The sequence below is a fragment of the Nicotiana tabacum genome, chromosome 6, assembly GCF_000715075.1.
Source record: "Nicotiana tabacum cultivar K326 chromosome 6, ASM71507v2, whole genome shotgun sequence".
Classification (NCBI taxonomy): Eukaryota; Viridiplantae; Streptophyta; class Magnoliopsida; order Solanales; family Solanaceae; genus Nicotiana; species Nicotiana tabacum.
Window position 1 is genome coordinate 177065945 of NC_134085.1, and position 15393 is coordinate 177081337.

Here is a 15393-nt window from a genome sequence, read left to right on the forward strand (position 1 = left end):
TTTGCTTTTATCATTATGTCTGGTCCACACCATAATTAATTAACTACTGTTAGGCCCCGATTCAAAAATCTATTAACTTCAAAATTATCTAAGAACCTAAAATTAAATTACCAGCTATAACCAATCCTTAATCCGGTTCAATCAACAAATTCAAACTTAGACTATGAACAACAAATCAACAATCGGAATTATTTTGACTGAACGATATTTTTAACAACACATATATTTCACATTAAATCACCGGATTAAGAACGAACTTCAACCAAAAGATGAACACGAATTTAATCTAAGCTACTCAACAAAAACGAATGATTCAAGCGATTAAACTAACATATTTCTATATTCCAACTTAATTCTTTTAAACGAATAAAATAAACCGAAGAAGAAATAATTGATTGAATTTCAACTTGAATTTAACCACATTAAAATTAAACTAACAATTTCTTTTACAAACTAAACTAAAATTAAACTAACAATTTCTTTTACATTAAACTTAAACTAACAACCAATTTGAATCTAACAATATTAAAATTAAACTAACAATTTCTTTTACAAATTAAGCTAATTTTACATACTAACAATTTCAACTTGAATTTAACAACATTAGAATTAAACTAACAATTTTCTTTTTTGAATCTAACAACATTAAAATTAAACTAACAATTTCTTTTACAAAAAATAAATAAAAGCACATGAAATAAACTGAAAAACTAATAAATCAAAGTTCCATTTAAATCTGAAAATTAAATCAGCAAAACATATGATCAAACTAGAAAATTAATTCAACGATAGACACGAACAAAACAAGAATTGAATCATTTAACAATTTTGGATCCGGAAAATATCAAACAAAAATATGGACAAAATAAAACTTAGAAAACCATCTAACCGGAAATGAATGACAACAACGACCGATCGACGATGAACTCGTATGGACTGTTTTTTACGACCCCATCCGAAACTCGAACAAACGAGATGGTTTGAATCTCGTTTTCGGACTGGATTGAAGCAGTTGCAATGGGGTTTGTTTGGATGACGAAGAAGAAAGCATAAGCAGCTGGCCATGGCGAGCTGTAGCATCGCGGCACGGCAGCAACAGCGGCATCGATGGAGGTTTGGTTTAGACTCAAGCTGCTCGACATCTTGGCTCCAATGAACGGCAATTCAACTGAAACAAACCGATAGAGCTTCGGATAGGACCTCAAGAACACAGACAGATTTTGATCTCATCTTTAAGCACGAACCCAAACGACGAAGTACTCTACGGGCTCGCTACTGCTAGTGATGTTTCCATTCGCCGGTGATAAAGTCCGGCAAGGCAGCAACGACGGGACAGTAGCGTCAGAAGGTGACGAGGTTGGAGAAGAAAACGCAGCAGCGTCCATGGATATCAAGCTTGCGACCTTCAACACCACTTTGAACCATGTTTGCTGCTGCTTTGCAATTCCACTGTATCGAGTGGGTTCATGTAGATGATGAAGCAGCAGCTGCAGTTCGTTGAACTCAAACTCGATGAAGAAGATGAAGACTCGATGAAACTCGATGAAGACGCAGCTGGGTGTGTGTGTGTTTGTGTTGTGGTCGGATTTATTGTTGTTTAACAATGGTGAAGAAGGGGTAGCCGGGGTCGTTGGGACGAAGCTGTTTGTTAATGGTGTTTGGACGTGAGGGAGTGGGGTCGAGGGCAGCCATGGTTGTGTGCTTGAGGAAGCTTGAGGAAGAAGAAGAAGATAGGAGGGGGGGATGGTTTAGGTCTTTTAGGGTTTTTGGGTTTTGTTTTTTTGTTTTATTTTTGAAATGCAAGATAATAAGGGTGTTGGGTTATGGACCGGGTCGACCCAGTTCGAAATGGACTGGGTCGTTTGGGAAGATTGGGCCATTTTTTGGGCCTGTGGCTTGAAATCGAAGAAGAGGCCCAATTCCGACTTTCTTTATATTTTCGCTCTCTTTTCTTCTTTTATTTTTCTAAATCTAAATTATAAAAATACTTAAACTATTATTAAGAACTAAATTAAGTTATAAAAGTGCAAATTAACTCCCAATAACAATTAACGCATAATTAAGTAATAATTAAGCATAAAATTGTATATTTGGACATTAAATGCTAAAAATGCAAACGATGCCTATTTTTTGTAATTTTTTATTTTTTGTAAAACAAATTTAATTACTAACAATTGTATAATTAAATCCTACACGCAAAATGCGACATATTTTTGTATTTTTAATAATTTAACAAATAAACATGCACAGACAAACATACAAATAGTTACACAAAATATCACAAAATATCACAAAAATTGCACACCAAGGAAAATTATTTTATTTTTTGAATTTTTTGGGAGTAATTCTCATATAGGGCAAAAATCACGTGCTTACAGCTGCCCCTCTTTGCCCGAAGACACGAAGGGTTTTCGTGCAAAGATAAAGCGAGCGATTTTTGCCCATCCGAGTACTCCGTGTGAAGCATTTTGTTTTTTGAAAAAGATTTGACCGAACCTTTGCTTCAAAGGTTTCCTACATATCCTGGGCTAAACAGGAATCAGGTCAATGTAATTCGGGAAGTTTTGGTAGCTGGGACTACCGTGGGACTGCAATGTTACTGTTGTTGCATGCTATTACTACTGCTTACCGATCTTCTTGTTACACCGTGCTTAAAAGAAAACAAGAAGCTAGGCTAGACTGCAATTTTTCTTGTTGCCTTGCTTTCTTGTCTGCTTGCATTTTTTCCGGTGCTTTTCTTCTTTTTTTGACACATGCACTTGAGTTTGTACTGAGACCTCTTGTTGCAACCTTCTGCTTCCCGGTGCTGGGGATTTTTATTGTTTCCTGCTGGGGATTCCTATTGTAACCCTCTATTTTATTGTCCTCTGACTTGATTTTGAAATGTATGCCTCTGTTCTATGGGCGGGCTCCCAACTTCAACACTTGAAAATTAAAGACTGAAATGTATTCCTCTGTTATATGGGCGGGCTCCCAACTTCAACACTTGAAATATAAAGACTGAAATGTATGCCTCTGTTATATGGGCGGGCTCCCAACTTCAACACTTGAAATATAAAGACTGAAATGTATGCCTCTGTTATCTAGGTGGGCTCCCAACTTCAACGCTTGAAATGTAAAGACTAAAATGTATGCCTCTGTTATCTGGGCGGGCTCCCAACTTCAACGCTTGAAATATAAAGACTGAAATGTATGCCTCTGTTATCTGGGCGGGCTCCCAACTTCAACGTTTGAAATATAAAGACTGAAATGTATTCCTCTGTTATCTGGGTGGGCTCCCAACTTCAACGGTTGAAATATAAAGACTAAAATGTTTGCCTCTGCAGATTTGCTACTACTTGAGTAGCATCTTTGCGGGTCTCTAAATTCAATTTGGGAAGACAAGTAATTATCAGCCGGAGTGTGTTCTCTCTGAAGAATTCTTGAGTCAACTGAGTACAGGCCTCAGCGAGAGTCGCCACTGTTGAGCCCAAGAGGAAACTAAATGACTGTTTGACAAGAGAAGGAAAAGAAACTTATCTGAGCGAGACAACTAGTACCAATGGTCATGACATGCATTTTGAATTAATCAGCCCAATCTGTCCAACCAAACAACTCTCAATTGTCGTACCTCATTGCCTAGAACTTCAATCACTTGTTTTATTTATCCAGACCTTAACCTTGTTTCCCTACGGTACCGCGAAACGGTTTCTATCAACAGACCTTTCTCGGTTTTCCATTTCTTATCTCACCTTCGCCTTGAGGTGCCCGTAAAGGTTTTCACCAACAAGACTCTCTCATTTATTTTTCTCTCAGCTCCCGTCGCCTTACAGTGCCCGTGAGGGTTTTCACCTATAAGACTCTCTCATTTATTTTTGTTCTTCTTGCTCGAACCAGAGTGTTGCCCCTGTCGTGGGTTATTCCTACCTGTTCATCTTGGCATTTCTCAAAACTGATCATAAGGTCTTTCTTTGGACCGTAATGTAGGCTTTTGGATTGAGTTAGAAAGAAAGGTATAAAAGGCTCAAAACAATTCAAAAGGGTTCAAATTACAACTTTCGGAATCCAACTTACATAACAATCAACACTTTTGCCCCAGTTTCTTGCTTGGGGATTTTTGGATTTCTATTTGGTATGACTGAACCTCGGAGTAAGGCTGCCTACGTACCCTTTCGGGATCAAGTCAAACGTAGTTCACTGTATTTAACTTTGTTGTTGTGATTTTCTTCCTTTCCTTTTCTTTCACTTTTCTTTCTTTTCCTTTTCTTCTTTTCTTTTTCTTTTCCTTTTTTTTTCTTTTCTTTCCTTCTTTTCTTTATGTTCGGCACCTGTGTTCTCTAATAGTGCCGCTGATTCCGAAAGAGGTGTATGAAAAATAAGTAAGGCTCGAAGGGGATAATAAGGGATAGGAGTGTTTGGATAGAAGAATAAAATGCCTTCATCATTTCAATCTTTAAGATATGCCAAATACGAACAAATACATTCAGAAAATAAAGAAATCATACATAATATCTCTTGACCGCATCGGAATTGATGGTCATTTCTACACATTTTCCTTCCACATCTGTCAAATACAATGCTCCGTTAGACAACACTCTGGTTATTACAAATGGTCCCTGCCAGCTTGGGGCAAATTTTCCTTTTGCCTCAGCCCAAGATCTATGAAAGAACATAAAATGCAAACCCTTCTTTTTACAGATGGTTGTAAAAAGGGACCATGGTTCCCCATTTAATAATTTAAATCGTTTGCATTTAAATTTGATTCTCTCCCCAGCAGAGTCGCCAGAGCTGTCACACCTCCTTTTTTCATACCCAAGAGGGTACAAAGGAGTTTTTTCCAATTAAAGGACAATCGAAACGAGATTTGTTTATTTATTTCAGAGTTGCCACTTGAGAGATTTAGGGTGTCCCAAGTCACCAATTTAATCCCGAATTGAGGAAAAGAATGACTCTGTATTACAGTCTACGAACTAGAAATCCGGATAAGGAATTCTATTAACCCGGGAGAAGGTGTTAGGCATTCCCGAGTTCCGTGGTTCTAGCAGGGTCGCTCAACTGTCATATTTGGCTTGATTATCTGATTTAATACATGTTGAACCTATGTGCAAAATTTAACTTTTAACCGCTTTTATCATTTACTGTTATTTTTTTCAAGAATTGCAACGTTGTGAAAATGTATCTCAAACCGCGTTACAATCAATGTACCCGTGGTCGTCGACACACTTTGACTCCGTTGAGATTTGGATTTGGGTCACATCAATGTGCACCCGAGTTTAAGGAAATTAAATTATTAAAGGCGCGCCTAAAGCGACTAGCGTATCATCTACTTTGGGTAGGGCCGTGGAATTTTGCTAAACGGTCCATCCTGAAGTCTAAGCAGTTAAATATACATTTATTGAGGGCCCCGCAATCTATACATTTTATTAAGCGAGGCTCATCTCATTTATTTTAAATGGACAAATCTTAAAGCGACTACATTTTTCTATAAAAATTAGTCTCTAAAATAAAGAAAGAAAATCCTAATTAATTCCTAGCCTTTTTTATTATTTTAAGAAAACATGACATGCTAATTGCTAGATTAATACAAATATTGATGAAAAAGGAATTTTTACTCAAAATTTCGAAATTATGAATAAAATAAAAATTCGACAACTAATATTCAAAAAGAATCAAATTTCGTAACTCAGCATTGTTATAAAAAAATTATTAAGATTAATTATTCACAACCATTTGAAACTAAATTTAACCATAATTACTAAAGCTTATTAGAAAGTTTATTAGACTTAAATGTTCTTCTAATTTTGCTTGAACTCAAATCATGCCTTAATGCCTAATTTACGAAATTTAATTTAAATTCATGTCTTAGCTAAATTTAGCTAGTTATTCATGATTAAACTACTGTTGATAATCTTGAAACCTTCATAACTAGTGAATTAACCTGTTTTGCCAAACTGATTTATTAAAGACTAACTTATGTTATTTTTTTTTATTCCAATTATTATTTAGTAATATATGAAATAGCTTAAATACAATCAACAAAAGGAATAAAGAAAAACGAAATTAAAACTTCAAAATTTCATTCTTCATATGTATTCATGCTTCATATTTCGGATTACAATAACCAGCGTGTCAGTTGTGTACCTGATATTGGAAGCAAAAGAAAATGAAGATGAGAATCAGTAGCAGTAATAACAATACAGCACAGCAACAACAGTTCAGCAGCAGTAACAACTCAGGAACAGAGTTTGCAAACCGGTGGAGTATTAATCCCAAAACAAAAGCTTCAAGCTTTGATGACACAACAAAAATTAATGCTAATTTCAAACAATGAAAGAAAGCAGAAGATTTTTTTTATTTGAAAGTTTGAATATTTTTTCGGAATTTTCTCTCTCTTAAATGTTCAGCCTCTTTTTTGATTATCTGATTCTCTCTCTATTTTTGTATTCCTTTCTATTTTTGGCCTCCTCTCTCTTATCTCTGTCTTCTCCCCCCTTTTAAGTGTCAAATGAGTCTCTTATATACCAAAGCAAGACCCAAATCTTTCACTATGTGCACTCTTTAACTTTTATAATTACCCACACTTTTACTTTAGTAAAAGTAGTCAATGTGGGCCCCCCGTGTTCCCTCTTTTTGAAAAGCAGTCAAAGTGGGCCCTCATGTTCCCTCTTTTTGAAAAGAAGACATCATTACCCACCTTTTCCTTTTTGCTTTTATCATTATGTCTGGTCCCCACCATAATTAATTAATCTGTAATTGGTTAATTCCCGTTTTACCCCTAAAACTACTGTTAGGCCCCGATTCAAAAATCTATTAACTTCAAAATTATCTAAGAACCTAAAATTAAATTACCAGCTATAACCAATCCTTAATCTGGTTCAATCAACAAATTCAAACTTAGACTATGAACAACAAATCAACAATCGGAATTATTTTGACTGAACGATATTTTTAACAACACATATATATCACATTAAATCACCGGATTAAGAACGAACTTCAACCAAAAGATGAGCACGAATTTAATCTAAGCTACTCAACAAAGACGGATGATTCAAGCGATTAAACTAGCATATTTCTATATTCCAACTTAATTCTTTTAAACGAATAAAATAAACCGAAGAAGAAATAATTTATTGAATTTCAACTTGAATTTAACCACATTAAAATTAAACTAACAATTTCTTTTACAAACTAAACTAAAATTAAACTAACAATTTCTTTTACATTAAACTTAAACTAACAACCAATTTGAATCTAACAATATTAAAATTAAACTAACAATTTCTTTTACAAATTAAGCTAAAATTAAGCTAACAAATTCTTTTACATACTAACAATTTCAACTTGAATTTAACAACATTAGAATTAAACTAACAATTTTCTTTTTTGAATCTAACAACATTAAAATTAAACTAACAATTTCTTTTACAAAAAATAAATAAAAGCACATGAAATAAACTGAAAAACTAATAAATCAAAGTTCCATTTAAATCTGAAAATTAAATCAACAAAACATATGATCAAACTAGAAAATTAATTCAACAATAGACACGAACAAAACAAGAATTGAATCATTTAACGATTTTGGATCCGGAAAATATCAAACAAGAATATGGACAAAATAAAACTTAGAAAAAAAACTAACCGGAAATGAACGACAACAACGACCGATCGACGATGAACTCGTATGGACTGTTTTTTACGACCCCATCCGAAACTCGAACAAATGAGATGGTTTGAATCTCGTTTTCGGACTGGGTTGAAGCAGCTGCAATTGGGTTTGTTTGGTTGACGAAGAAGAAAGCAGAAGCAGCTGGCCATGGCGAGCTGTAGCATCGCGGCACGGCAGCAGCAGCGGCATCGATGGAGGTTTGGTTTAGACTCAAGCTGCTCGACGTCTTGGCTCCAATGAACGGCAACTCAACTGAAACAAATCGATAGAGCTTCGGATAGGACCTCAAGAACATGGAAAGATTTTGATCTCATCTTTAAGCACGAACCCAAACGACGAAGTACTCTACGGGCTCGCTGCTGCTAGTGGTTTTTCCATTCGCTGGTGATAAAGTCCGGCAAGGCAGCAACGACGGGACAGTAGCGTCAGAAGGTGACGAGGTTGGAGAAGAAAACGCAGCAGCGTCCATGGATATCGAGCTTGCGACCTTCAACGCCACTTTGAACCATGTTTGCTGCTGCTTTGCAGTTCCACTGTATCGAGTGGGTTCATGTAGACGATGAAGCAGCAGCTGCAGTTTGTTGAACTCAAACTCGATGAAGAAGATGAAGACTCGATGAAACTCGATGAAGACGCAACTGGGTGTGTGTTTGTTTGTGTTGTGGTCGGATTTGTTGTTGTTTAACAATGGTGAAGAAGGGGTAGCCGGGGTCGTTGGGACGAAGCTGTTGACTCAAGAGTTCTTCTCTATCGGTTTGTTTCAACTGCGTTAACTATATTAGTTTTTGTTTCAGTCTTTATATTTCAAGTGTTGAAGTTGGGAGCCCGCCCATATACCCGTAGCTATGACAATAATTTAATTAACGCGCTTACAGCGACTATGAAGGTTCGAAGCATTTTTTAAACTAACTTTGTGAGGGCCATATGTTATGCCTTTTATTTGTGTATGGCGCACCTCAAATTATTTTAAAGAAAAGGTTTGTATAAGAAGGCAAACTAAAGATATTCCTACTTATATATGATTTTTAAAAAAATCAAGTATCATAACCACGTCACGGGAACCGTACCCGTAGTTGTAATAATTTAGTTGCGTGCCTAAAGCAAACTACGAGATTCATTTTAGTAGCTAAGTTATAAAATAGGACGACCATAGATTATATGATTCAAATGTATGAATGACACGCCTCAAAACTATTCAACTAATTTTAGTGACTATAGATACTCATATTTAGAGCTAATTCGAAATTAATCACAGCAACTACGTCACGGGAACCGTACCCGTAGCTATGATGATTTAATTATCTTATATTAGAGGTGAAAAATCAGCTAAACAAGCTAGCACATTTAACTATTATCGTCTATTACAGTAAGCAAAACATCATTCATGAAATGGCCAAATGAAATAATTTATTCAAAATAAGGAAAGATATTGTTAACAACGAGTATCTAAGTATCTTTCTATGCTAAAAGAAAAGCATCCAAAAGTCACCTCTTCTGAAACCAAAAATCTAAAAAAAGAATACATTAAGAAAGTATTATAAATCCTAATTCTCATATAAAAACAACGTTGTAGGAGATTTAAAAAAAAATAGTTTGACTATTCGAAATAATTTCACATTTTTGAATGCCGATGAAGCAGTTTCCAAACCATTCCGCCGGAAAACTCGATGAAGACAAAAATATAGCTAAACATGGAATTATCGGATAGCTAGCGAAGCCCTTAATCCTAAAGTAGAAACTAAGTATTTCATATGAAAATTACTTTTAAATTACTTGATGGTTTTAATCACATTCAAAATTAATAAAAATCCGCTCGGTTACATATTGATGGTAGGAATCAAAAACTGAACAATTCACATAAATGAAACCAAATGTCGAAAATACTGAATATCAAGTAAAGCGTAACACAAAGGAATCTGAAATTGAGTCTTTAAATTCCAAATGACTGGAGAGTTCCCATATGACCTTGAATGGCTAAACGGCAAAAGAAAATATGCATAAGCAATGATATTTGAAACATGAAGAACAGTTGACTCGCTCACAGCTCAATACACTTATTTAAATTGAAAAAAAAAACTAAACAAGATGTTGGTTACCTACCATATTGTAACATTCAACTATCGGATTTAACACAAAAAGAGCAAAAGGCGACAAAATCAATCACATATTGGACCAGAATTCAACGGGTTAAGAAAGAAACATGCCGTCACAGTCACGTAAATTAACACATCCACCAATCAATAAATACAATTAATAACAAAGAGATGAAATAACGAGGATGAACCTGCTGCGAGTTGAATTACTCTAAAATATCAGTGAATACAATTTCAACGACCAAACTCCAAACGCAGAAAACAAACGACACCGCGAGCCACGAACAGCAAACAGCGAACTCTCTAAGCCTCAAGTGGAATCCATTTTTAACAACAAAAATTTCCAGATCGAAACAAAAGAAGCAGACTATATATCTTTTTGTGTTTTTTTTTAATACTGAAATCAAGAAAATTGAAGGGATTTTTATATATTTTTCTTTGTCTAAAAAAAACTCGACTAAGAGAAACAGAAGAATAGAGCCCCCCCCCCCCCCCCCCACAAAAAAAAAAAATGAAGAATAACGCCCAAACTTGGCTTAACCTGGAGCTTTCCTTCAAAACAAATTCTCTCCAAGCAAAAGAAAACTCTCAAAAAAAGAAAAGCCTCAATTTCTTCCTCAAATCTCTGAAAAACTCACTATATATACTCGACTCTCGAAGCTTCTCCCATCTTCTCCAAGAAATTTCCAAATTTTATCCAAAAATTCGAAAAAAATCAAACCCAATCTCACATGGAACGAAACTTTGACAAATGGAAGGCGTGGATGTGATTTCTCACATCCAACCGCTCCCATTTACCCCAAATTCATCCCCCGAAATCAAGAGCGCGTGAAAATGGCCAAACGCTGAAAATATTCTGTCAGAGACGGTTATGCCACGTTGGAGAGAGAGGAGGAGACCATGTGCGTTGAGTTTGGGGGACGAACTCGTCTGAAAACTCAGACGAGTTGAGCGAGTTGAGCAAGCAGAAAGAGGGCTGGGGGAATGGCAGCGCCGTTTTGGGTTCTTCACAAATTAGGGTTAGGTTTCTTTGAGGCATTTGCATCTATACCCACTTTTTGTGTCACGTTTTAACTTGTGTCCACTTTGCAAAAAAAAATTGTAAGCGTACCCGCTTTTTCGCATAACTTCAGCATACGAGGCTGAAGTAGCAAAGACAATCACGCAAAACTTCAGTATTCTAGTAGCTGGGCCTGAAGTTCAGCTCTAGAGCTGAAGTTTTTGTTTTATAATTGTCGAACTTCAGCTCTAGAGCTGAAATTTTTGTTTTGTAATTGTCGAACTTCAGCTCTAGAGCTGAAGTTTTTGTTTGTAACTAGCGAATTTCAGCTCTAGAGCTGAAGTTTTTGTTTGTAAGCTTCAGCTCTAGAGCTGAAGTTTTTGTTTTGTAACTGTCGAACTTCAGCTCTAGAGCTGAAGTTATTTGGAAGCTAGCTCTAGTAGCCGGGCCTGAAGTTCAGCTCTAGAGCTGAAGTTTTTGTTTTGTAACTATCGAACTTCAGTTCTAGAGCTGAAGTTTTTGTTTGTAACTGGAGAATTTCAGCTCTAGAGATGAAGTTTTTGTTTTTATAAATGGCGAACTTCAGCCCTAGAGTTGAAGGTTTTATTTTGTAACTATCGAACTTCAGCTCTAGAGCTGAAGTTATTTGGAATCTAGCTTTAGAATAGGATCTGCTGAAATAAGCTGGGGATCCATCCATCAAACAACTTGCTAGTTTGTTAAAATCTCTGGGGTAAAATCTCAGTACTGGGCTCAAGAATTTTTATGTGCTAACATACTCAATTTAGCTTTACAAGAAACAGCTTTCACCTTAATAATATTTAACAAAACAACCCAAAAAAGAAGTAAATAAATGCAAATTAATCATCCCTGATTGCGAGAACAAATAATGAGCTCTGTAATACAATTAAAATGCAAAGACGTCGTCACTTAACAATGGTATCTTGATAGTTTCCACTCACAAAATGAATTATGAAAAATAATTTCTTTTTTAATCATATAAAGGTACAAAAGAAAGTTTTAACTTCTATGCACCAACAATTTAAAAGAAATTTTACCTAAAAAATAATCTGCACCAACAGCAGCAGAAGAAAGAAGAAGAAAACAAAGGAGGAGAAGGAGGAGGAGAAAGGGGACTAAAGTTATTTAAAAAGTGGGTACAAATAAAAAGTTTAAAAAAAATGGATATAGGTTAAATGGGGGCAACCAAATAGGGCGCTCCACGCAATTATTACGGTTTCTTTGGGTTATAATTGGGGTTTTATCTGGGTGGGTGATGGAATAGGAATTGTTGGATGGGTTGGGATGGAGGGCTGGGATTTAAATAGGGAAATGGGGCGGGTTCAAGGGCTGGTCCGGTTGGGTTGGGTTGGGGCATGGTTCTGGACTGGGTAAAGAAGCTAGATTGGCGGGTTTTAAAGAAGAAGAAGGGTTTGGGCTCAGCAAATCTGAGGCCAAATCGGCTCTAAGTCCAAATTTCCCCCCCCCCCTCACTATTTGACTTAGTTTTAATATGTCTTAACACTAATTACCAATTACTAAAAAAAATTGAACCTAAATTAAATCCTAAACAAAACCCAATAATGAAGTTGATTTAACTAGCTAATTCTCATGCTAATATACTTACTTAATTCTAAGTCCAATGAAAGAAAAATACAAAAACTAGAAAAGGAAAAAAATGGAACCATTATGTATATATTTTAATTTTATTTTAACAACAATTAATTACCGAATTAATCCTAGAGCACGCAAACTAGTATGAAATGCATGGAATTTGATATATTTTTGATTTTTAATGGAAATTAAATATGCACAAAAATGCAAATAATCAATAAAAATTCTACGAAATCCTATAAAATTGCAATAATTGGAAAAAAAAATTCATGCATTTTATGGAAATAATTCATATAGGGCAAAAATTACGTGCTCACACCAGTAATCTGACCAAAGTTGGATATGGTTTCCATTTTCTATATTCCAGCCTAGTCTCTGCTGGTAGAAAGGGTATGCCTTAATCGCACTATTCTAAATGTAGGAAGCACAATGTGTAGCTGTGGGAGTCAATATGATATTTGGGGGGTATACTATGGAGTGATATTTAAGGCAATGGGTAGAAGCCCAAAGTGCATTCTGGTTTTTGTAGTAACGCCGAAGTAGCGAAGTAAGTAATGCAATGTTTTCTAGATATAATTTTGGCATTCCTAACCCACCATATATTTTTGGCATAATAATCTTATCCAGTTAATAAGGTGTTGTCAGGGGAAGAGCCCCATCGAAAATTTCGTTGGTGTTGGTCTTCGATGGCAGGAGATTAAGCTGAATGGCATGCATGGGAATAGAATTTAGGACTGAATGGATGATGGTTGTTCTACAAGCAAAAGTAAAAAACTTATTCTTCCAGCCAGCGAGCCTTCAAGTTAATTGGTCGATGAGATATTGGTAGTCAGTGGAAGTAGGTGTAGTGTTGGTTATGAGTAGTCCAAGGTACCTGCCAAAGGTCGAGATGGAATTGATGTGAAGGAGCGATGAGATGGTACTTTGAGTGGAAGTTGGTACATTAGTGGAGAAAAGAATTTTAGATTTGGAAAAGTTAATGTGTTGGCCAGAGTGTATATTAAGTTGTTTGAAGGTGTTGATAATTGTATGGGCATTTTTTTCAGTAGCTTTAGCGAACAAAACTAGGTCATTGGCAAATAGTAGGTAAGAAAGAGGTGGTGAGGATCGAGAGATTTTGGCAGATTTCCATAGTAGAATGTCAACAGCTTGGTCAATTAGACGGGAAATATATTCCATACCGATGATAAAAATGTAAGGGCTTAACAGGTCTCCCTGTCAAATGCCCCGTGTAGGTTGGAAGAATTGAGTAGGTTTACCATTTTTGAGTATTGAGATAGAAGAGGTTGAGACACATGTCATGATTAGATTTATGAGGTGAGGAGGAAAATTTAATTGTTTTAGTGAGTATTTTATAAACGACCATTTCAGTCGGTCGAAAGCTTCTCAAGGACAATTTTTAATAACATTTTGCCAATTTTACCTTTCTGTCTTCTAAAAGAGTGCACAGCTTCTTGAACTATGATAACATTGTCAACCTATAATGACCCGACTCGTCGTTTCGAGAGTTATAGCCCTGTTTTCTTATTTCTACTTTTTTTGTGTTCTTCAACTATACTATGATATGTTGGATCAGTTGGTTCGGGTCTGGAGTGGATTCGAAGAGGATTTGAGACACTAAGTCTCTTTTGGAAAGGCTTAAGTTTGGAAAGTTGACCGGATGTTGACTTATGTGCAAACAATCTCGGATGTGAATTCTGATGGTTCTGTTAGTTCCATTAGGCGATTTTGTACTTAGGAGCGCATCCGGAATGTGATTTAGAGGTCTGCGGTAGAATTAGGCTTGAATTGGCGAAAGTTGGAAATTTAGTGATTTTGGTCAGCAGTGAAAAATTGATATCGGGGTCGGAATGGAATTCCGAAAGTTGGAGTAGTTTTGTAGTTTCATTTATGACACGTGTATATATTTTTAGATCATGAGGTGATTTGATTGGTTTCGGCATAGTTTGCGGAATTTGGAAGTTTAGAAGTTTTTAGGCTTGAATCCAAGGGTAATTTGGTGTTTTGACGTTGTTTTGAGAGTTCCGAAGGTTCGAATAAATTCGTATGTTGATATATGACTCGTTGGTATATTTGGTAGAGGTCCTGAGGACCTCGGGTAAATTTCAGATGGTTGACGAAACAAGGTTGGAATTTGAGGAATGTTGAAGATTGAACTCAACTGTCATAACCGCACCTACGGAGTGGGGACCGCAGGTGCGAGCCTGCAGAAGCGGAGAATGTCACGACCCAAACCGATGGGCTGCGACGGATTCCTGAGTCCTACCTATCAAACACCCCTAACCATGTGTCTAATATATGAACCTGAATAACATCTGTTGCATTACGAAAATAACATACGTGAAGGAAACCTGCCATCAAGGCATATGTACGTATATGGGCGAGCCGGCAAGGCTTCTATAGACAACTATACGTCCAAAACTGAAAGCCGACAAGGCCACATACAACCCAACTAGACATACTGTCTATAGACCCCTAAAAGAAACATAACTGTACAAAGACTAGACTGAGCCACGTCATACCCATATGCATGTATATATACAAACGTATCGTACCAAAATCAAAAGCAGCTTCGAATCAGGTGGAGCACGCCAACTCTCGCTGATCAGGGATCCTAAGAAGGGGGACCATCAGCTTACATACCTGCACCTGCGGGCATGAAACGTAGGCCCCGAAAAAAGGGCATCAGTACGAAAAATGTACTGAGTATGTAAGGCATTAAAATTAGTACGTAAGAGACATAGATGAAACATGTAATAAGGAAACACATCTTTAAATCTGAATAACTTTGTAAATTCTGAAACATTTATAATGTCATGCACGTGCGTATAAATGTGGTTTCATGCATAGGTATGGGTATACATAATATTATCAAGCCACTGACGGCATCCCATCATATCATCTCGGCCACTGTGGGTAACATCATCAACATATATCAGCTGATGAGGTGGTGGTGCATATATAATGCCGTAACCTTTTCCCATATCCCATATACATATATTTACATATATACGCGTATATAACGTCATCTGGTC

The 15393-nt window shown here is 36.3% G+C and overlaps 1 long non-coding RNA gene across 1 annotated transcript; it reads right to left on the bottom strand.

Moving 5' to 3' along the window:
• Positions 1–6024: 6024 nt before the first annotated feature.
• On the bottom strand, positions 6025–8416 carry LOC107769614 (uncharacterized). The gene is made up of 2 exons (XR_012710173.1): positions 7625–8416; positions 6025–6120 (listed from the first exon to the last, which is right to left on the bottom strand). It is a non-coding gene; the product is annotated as an uncharacterized LOC107769614 (long non-coding RNA).
• Between the last annotated feature and the right edge of the window lie 6977 nt (positions 8417–15393).